A 6,905-nucleotide genomic window follows, 5' to 3' on the forward strand; every position below is an offset into this window, starting at 1 on the left:
GGCTGAGTAATATTCCATTGTATTGTACCACATCTTTTTTATCCATTCATCTGTCGATGGACATTTAGGTTGCTTCCATGTCTTGGCTAGTGTAAATAGGGCTCTTTGAACATTAGTCACCCACCATCTCTTCATCCGAATATCCAATCGGTCGGAGAAGAAGTCTGTGAAACTGAGTTTGGGGGAGGGAGTAGCATTTCCTAAACCAGTTGCAGCTCTGGTGTCAGCTTTGGAAGGTCCAGTGCTAGGTTTATAAAAGCAGGAGGCAAGACAGCTGTTGCCTATGATCACAGCTGCTGCAGCTCTTGCTGGATCGACTTAGTTCCTTTTTCTCTGGAGGTAGGGACTTGCAGGGGGCAGGGGACAAACTGCAAATTACACAGTGTCAGGGTTTCTTGTAAAAGAAGTGGGCCGGGGCTGGGGAGTGCGGTGGGGTGGAGGGATGGGAGGGACGGGGAATGCCCAACATGTTCTGGGGAGTCTTGCACAGGAGAAAGGATGAATGGGCCAGGACTGCTGGGAAGTACCAGCTATGGCCCTGGGATTGTGACTCTTGCCAGGGCGTGAGACTGGCAAGTATTTTACTTTTCAGTTGACGCTACCATGTCCCAGGCTCCGGGCTAGGCTGTGAAGTGGGGAGGGGGGTGCTGGGCAGGGGCAGAGTGGAGGGGAGGGGAGGAGAGAGGCAGGCCTGGAACGCTGTGGCCTCACCTGCCCCGTGTTCCCCTCTAGCAGTGACTGAAGGAAGGAACCCACCGCCATGGGCAAAGATAAGACACGTATCAATATCGTTGTCATTGGCCACGTGGACTCTGGCAAGTCCACTACCACCGGGCATCTCATCTACGAGTGTGGGGGGATCCACAAGAGGACCATCAAGAAGTCTGAGAAGGAGGCAGCCCAGGTAAGGCACCCACGTGCGATGTTGGCCTCTAGGTGCTGGGGTGGGGGGGATGAATGTCCTGCTTCTCGGTGGGTCCAGCGCAGACAGCAGGGTGCGCTGTGAGGTCTAAGGCAACACAGAATTCCCTGGGATAGGTCAGTCTGCTGGCCATTGATGTGCTCTACTCACTCCCCACCCCTCCCCAGATGGGTAAGGGCTCCTTCAAGTACGCCCGGGTGTTGGACAAACTGAAGGCAGAGAGAGAGCGTGGCATTACCATGCACATCTCCCTGCGGAAGTTTGAAACCAGCAAGTACTACATCACCATCATCGATGCCCCATGAACATGATCATGGGCACCTCCCAGGTAAAGCAGCCCTTGTTCCCAGGGCCCTCCCTTTCGGATGGGGGCGGGGCAGGCGCAGAGGAAGGGAGGAAACTCAGGCTTTACTTCTGGGACTCTGGGAAGGAGGGTATCATAAGCCTCAGAAGGTTTTCCTCATCCATGCCAATCATCAATTCTGAAAGAACCAGAGGAGGACAGACTCTGTGAGGCTCAGATACGGGCCCCCTTTCAGGCTGGGGCAGGGACCAGGTTTTCTGACACCTAGACGAGTAGATCACTTGGGGTCCGTCTGGGAGGAAGGAACTACAAGCTCATTTATGGGACTAGGTGAGAGTTTGACTGGGAGGCGGGACCTCTGTGCACAATAGTAACCAAGGGACCCACGAACTTATCAACTTCTGGGGAGCATCCCGTCCCCGAGCTTTCCCAAGGGACCCGGGACTGCCCGAAACTCTAGCAGGCTTCCCAGCCCGGCCGGCGCCCGCTCCCCTAACTAAGCCCTTGACCCCGTAGTGTCTGTGTCCTGCAGGCCGACTATGCAGTGCTTATCGTGGCCGGCGGCGTGGGCGAGTTCGAGGCGGGCATCTCCAAGAACGGGCAGACCCGCGAGCGCACGCTTCTGGCCTTCATCTTGGGCATGAAGCAGCTGATCGTGGCCATCAACAAGATGGACTCGACCGAGCCCGCCTTCCCGGAGATCACGGAGGAAGTGAGTGCCTACATCAGAAGATTGGCTACAACCCTGCATCCCTGGCCTTCGTGCCCATCTCGGGCTGGCACAGCGACAACATGCTAGAGCCCAGCAGCAACGTGAGTGCAAACCAGGTCTGCAGGTGCGTGTCGCGGGTCTTGGTCCCGGTCCCGGTCCTGTTACTGGGGTGGGCGCACCAGGAGTCATGCCCCAGGCTCACCTCCACTACGTTCTGCATCCTCCCGCAGATGCCCTGGTTCAAGGGCTGGAAGGTTGAGCGAAAGGAGGGAAACGCCACCCAGGTGACACTGCTGGAAGCTCTGGACTCCATCCTCCTGCCCACTAGCCCTGTCAACAAGCCCCTGAGGCTGCCTCTGCAAGACGTGTACAAGATTGGAGGCGAGGTGACAGGGCTTCTTGAGGAATGAAGGAGCTGAGAATGAGGTCTGGTGTCTGACTTGCCAGGGTTCAGATCCTGACTTCTGAGCTGTGATAAAGTGTAAAGCCCCCAGCGTTTCCAAATTATCTGACACAGAAGAAACAGCCAGTCCTGTAGGTGGCCTTGGTCCTTGAGCCCCAGGACCAAGGGACTCCCCCAGAAGCCAGTTCTCACTGGGTGGATCTAGAATCTTTCTGACTGCCCTTCTTCCCATTGGACAGGTATTGACACTGTGCCCTTGGGCCATGTGGAGACCGGCTTCCTGAAACCTGGCATGGTGGTCACCGTTGCCCCCAGCAACGTCACCACTGAGGTCAAGTCTATGGAGATGCACCACGAGGCCCTGCCCGAGGCCCTGCCCAGTGACAAAGTGGGCTTCAACGTGAAGAATGTGTCCGTGAAGGACATCTGACACGGCAACGTGGTCAGAGACAGCAAGAACGAACCCCCCATAGAGGCCAGCAGCTTTGTGGTGCAGGTAGGTGCCCAGGAAGCCAAGGGCCTTGGTGCTTGGTGGTGATGGAAATGCTTCTTAGAAATTAGTCCCAGTTCAGCGGAAGCCCCAGGTTGGTTGAGGGTTGGCCCCAGATCACAGGTGCCATCAGATCTCTTCTAATTCCATCCTCCTTCCCCGCCAGGGTATAGTCTTGAATCACCCGGGACAGATCCATGCCGGTGCTGGACTGCCACATGGCCCACGTCTCCTGCAAGCTTGCTGAACTGAGGGAAAAGATTGACCGGCACTCAGGCAAGAAGCTGGAGGACAACCCCAAGGCCCTGACGCAGCCATAGTGCAGATGGTCCCCAGCGAGGCCATGTGTGTGGAGACCTTCTCTGAGTACCCACCTCTGGGTGAGCCAGGGACTGGTGGCTGCTGAGTCCTGGGAAGGGAAGCACCTCTGACGGAGGCCAAGGAGCCTTTCTCCTTCAGTGTCACTTTACAGAAACCCCATTCTTCCTTCCTCCTCCAGGCTGTTTTGCTCTGCAGGACATGAGGCAAACAGTGGCCACTGGAGTCATCAAGGCGGTGGAGGAGAAGACAGCCTCTGCGGCCAAGTTCAGCAGTGAAGGCTAGCAGGAAATGAAGCGTGTCCTCGGCAACCTCCACTATATGAGATACTGCTATTGACAGAATAAAATTCATCATAAAACTTAAACTAGCTGTCTTGGTTTCTTCCAGGGAGGAAAGCATCAGGTTAATGAGGAAACTCTGGGTAGAAGAACAACTAATTTAAGGCCCACAGGCTTCAAAGTTTTATGCTGTGGGTGGTGAACACAATTCAGGGTCTCACCTCCTTCTCCCACCCATCCTCTTCCCATTTCCCTCGAACCTAATCACCTCTGGCTGGTCCTCTCTGTGAGGAAGAGGAATTGTTTGGGGATGTGATAAAGTGTATTCACAATGGCGTAGGGTAGGATCCCAGTGCCAATAGGCTAGTTCAGTGCTAACATCCCCTCACCCACCCTCACTTTCATATAGATATATTTTTCTTTTTTTATTAAAGTATAGTTGATTTACAACGCTGTGTTAGTTTCAGGTGTACAGCAAAGTGATTCAGTTACACACACACACACACACACACACACACACACACATTCTTTTTTAGATTCTTTTCCACTGTAGCTTGTTACAAGATACTGGAGTTCCCTGTGCTATACAGTAGGCCCTTGTTGTTTATCTATTTTATAGATAGTAGTGTGTATCTGTTAATCCCAAACTCCTAATTTATCCCTCCCCCACCCCCTTTCCCCTTTGGTAACCATAAATTTGTTTTCTATGTCTGTGAGTCTGTTTCTGTATTTTAAATAAGTTCATTTGTATCATTTTTGAGATTCCACATATAAGTGATATCATATGATATTTGTCTTTCTCTGTCTGACTTACTTCACTTAGTGTGATAACCTTCAGTCCATCCATGTTGCTGCCAATGGCATGATATTCTATTTATGGCTGAGTAATATTCCATGGTATAAATATACCATATCTTCTTTATCCATTCATCTGTTGATAGACACTAGGTTACTTCCATGTCTTGGCTATTGTAAATAGTGCTGCTATGAACATAGGGGTGCATATATTTTCAAATTAGAGTTCTCTCCAGCTTATATGCCCAGGAGTGGGATTGCTGGATCATATGGTAGTTCTATTTTTAGTTTTTTTTTTTTTTGAAGATGTTGGGGGTAGGAGTTTATTAATTAATTTATTAATTTTTGCTGTGTTGGGTCTTCGTTTCTGGGCGAGGGCTTTCTCTAGTTGTGGCAAGTGGGGGCCACTCTTCATTGCGGTGTGCACATCTCTCACTATCGCGGCCTCTCTTGTTGCGGAGCACAGGCTCCAGACGCGCGGGCTCAGTAGTTGTGGCTCACGGGCCTAGTTGCCCCGCGGTATGTGGGATCCTCCCAGACCAGGGCTCGAACCCATGTCCCCTGCATTAGCAGGCAGATTCTCAACCACTGCGCCACCAGGGAAGCCCTATTTTTAGTTTTTTAAGGAACCTCCATACTCTTCTCCATAGTGTCTGTACCAATTAACATTCCCACCCACAGTGTAGGAGGGTTCCCTTTTCTCTGCACCCTTCCCAGCATTTATTTGTAGATTAACTAGGTTTTAGAGGACCTAGAGGGTCATCTAGTTGAAGGTGAGATAAAGGCATGATTTTTTTTAAAGGAATCCTTGACGACTGTTTATCTGCCTCTCCCCTAGACCTCCCTGAAGTCCTCTCACAGGGAAGCGACCCATCCGCCTATTCCTTCGTTTGCGCACAGAAGTGGTAGAAGAGTGAAGGGCACATGTGGCTAGTGTACGTCATACTCCTTTGAAACATTGCTCATGGGTCTTCAAATAAAAACCACTCCTTCAAAGCTTTTGCCCTCCAGGCAGTAAATGCTAATAATATCTATATTTATTGAGCTTTTATTAAATATACAGCGTTCTAACTGCTCTGGATACGTAATCTATTATATTCCCATTTACAGACGTCAATGCTGCAATAAGAGAAGCTAAGTGACTACATGGCTATTGTGTGCTAACCTTGGCATTCAGATCTAGGCTTGGGTCTGAAACCTACACTCGTAATCCCATCCCAACCCTCCCTTCTCCCTCTGCTTTCTCCCTGTGTCACCTCCTGTCACCTCAACATCCACTGAAGAGTTTTCCATGTGACATGGTATTTGTAGCCACCCCTTACCTCACCTTCATCGTGGAGCGAGGGAAGGAAGCTAGGAAGGGCAGGTAGGGAAGGTTAGACGGCCACTCCAGGTGTGGGCAGGGAGGCAGAATTTAAACCACCGGGGAAAATAATAAGCCTCAGGAAAATCCAAGCTCGGCCTCCTTCTCATTCTCTGTCACCACATCCTCCCCCAACACACACACACACACACACACACACACACACACACACACACACAGTCATAGACACTAATGCTCTGACAGCTATAGATCCCACTGTTGAGAAGTTTGCTTCTTTTCTTCCTAGGCCCTGAGGTTTCAGCTTTTTATTTCATCTTTTGTCAGGAGCATCACTAAAAGACTCACTGAAAAGGATGCTAGAAAGACCTGCCTGGTGGTGCCTGTTGAGTCAACAGAAAAGAAGGCTTCGTCCTGTGGGGAGGCACAATTCCTAGTGGAACAGGGCATGGAATTGGGACACAAAGGCCAGCCACTCATAGGCAGAAAGCAGAAAAAGGAGAAGACGGGATCCCGGGAGTTCAGGAGGATAGAGAGGAAAAAGGACAATGTTTTTTCTTTCTTCAAAATTCCAAAGCAATCAGAGAAATAAGAAAGTTAAACATCTGCCTTCCCTCGCCCCCTGGCTGATCAATGGCCTGAAAATAAATAGCTGAATTACTGTCCTCTGTACCATCCACTAAGCCATCACAGTGAAAAAACAAACTACAAGCAGAGCCTGTGTTTCGGGAAGAGAAGAGAGAATTCATCTTTGGTTTCCAAACTCAGAAGTGGTTGCCATAGCCCTACTAAGGGACAGAGAGACAGACAGACACACACACACACACACACACATACACCCTAAGTAGGAAAAGAATCTAGGTAGGTGTCTTTGTGTCTTTTCAGTTTCCTACAGCTTGTATCCCAGGCAGAAAAGATGTTGTTTCAAGTTCTGACAGGGGACTAGCTTGAAAGAGAAACTGAAGGATTAAACTGCTTTCTGAATAAGGCAAAACTCAAACTGTCAACAAATTTATATTATTTTTTTTCTTACTTTCCCTCACCCTTCTATTTTTTTCTTTTGCTTTTCTCCCTTGATGCGCCCCTGATCATTTCCTTTTTTCTACCCTCCCACCCTTTTTTCCCTTCTTCACAAAAACTATAAAGACAGAACAGCCAATAAGAGTGCTTTCACTGTATCACAGTGTTTGGGGAATTAGGAAGAATAAATGTCATGTCTCTTTAGAAGATTGACAGCCCAGAAAAAAAACTCAAATAAGAGAACTGGAGCAGAATGCCGGGAGCTACCAGAGAACAGCTCATAACCAGTGGGATGAGAAGAGATGCATCTTTGGGGCTGGTTTTACAAAATCAGCTGCA

General features: G+C 49.9%; 1 pseudogene across 1 annotated transcript; it reads left to right on the plus strand.

The window, feature by feature from the left end:
• Positions 1–760: 760 nt before the first annotated feature.
• Positions 761–3,444, plus strand: LOC307190519 (elongation factor 1-alpha, oocyte form-like; annotated as a pseudogene). The gene is made up of 7 exons: positions 761–904; positions 1,090–1,250; positions 1,759–2,039; positions 2,169–2,319; positions 2,581–2,837; positions 2,998–3,211; positions 3,331–3,444. The product of its transcript is annotated as an elongation factor 1-alpha, oocyte form-like (transcript).
• The last annotated feature ends 3,461 nt before the right edge of the window (positions 3,445–6,905 follow it).

The sequence above is a fragment of the Stenella coeruleoalba genome (genome assembly GCF_951394435.1).
Source record: "Stenella coeruleoalba genome assembly, chromosome: 8".
NCBI lineage: Eukaryota > Metazoa > Chordata > Mammalia > Artiodactyla > Delphinidae > Stenella > Stenella coeruleoalba.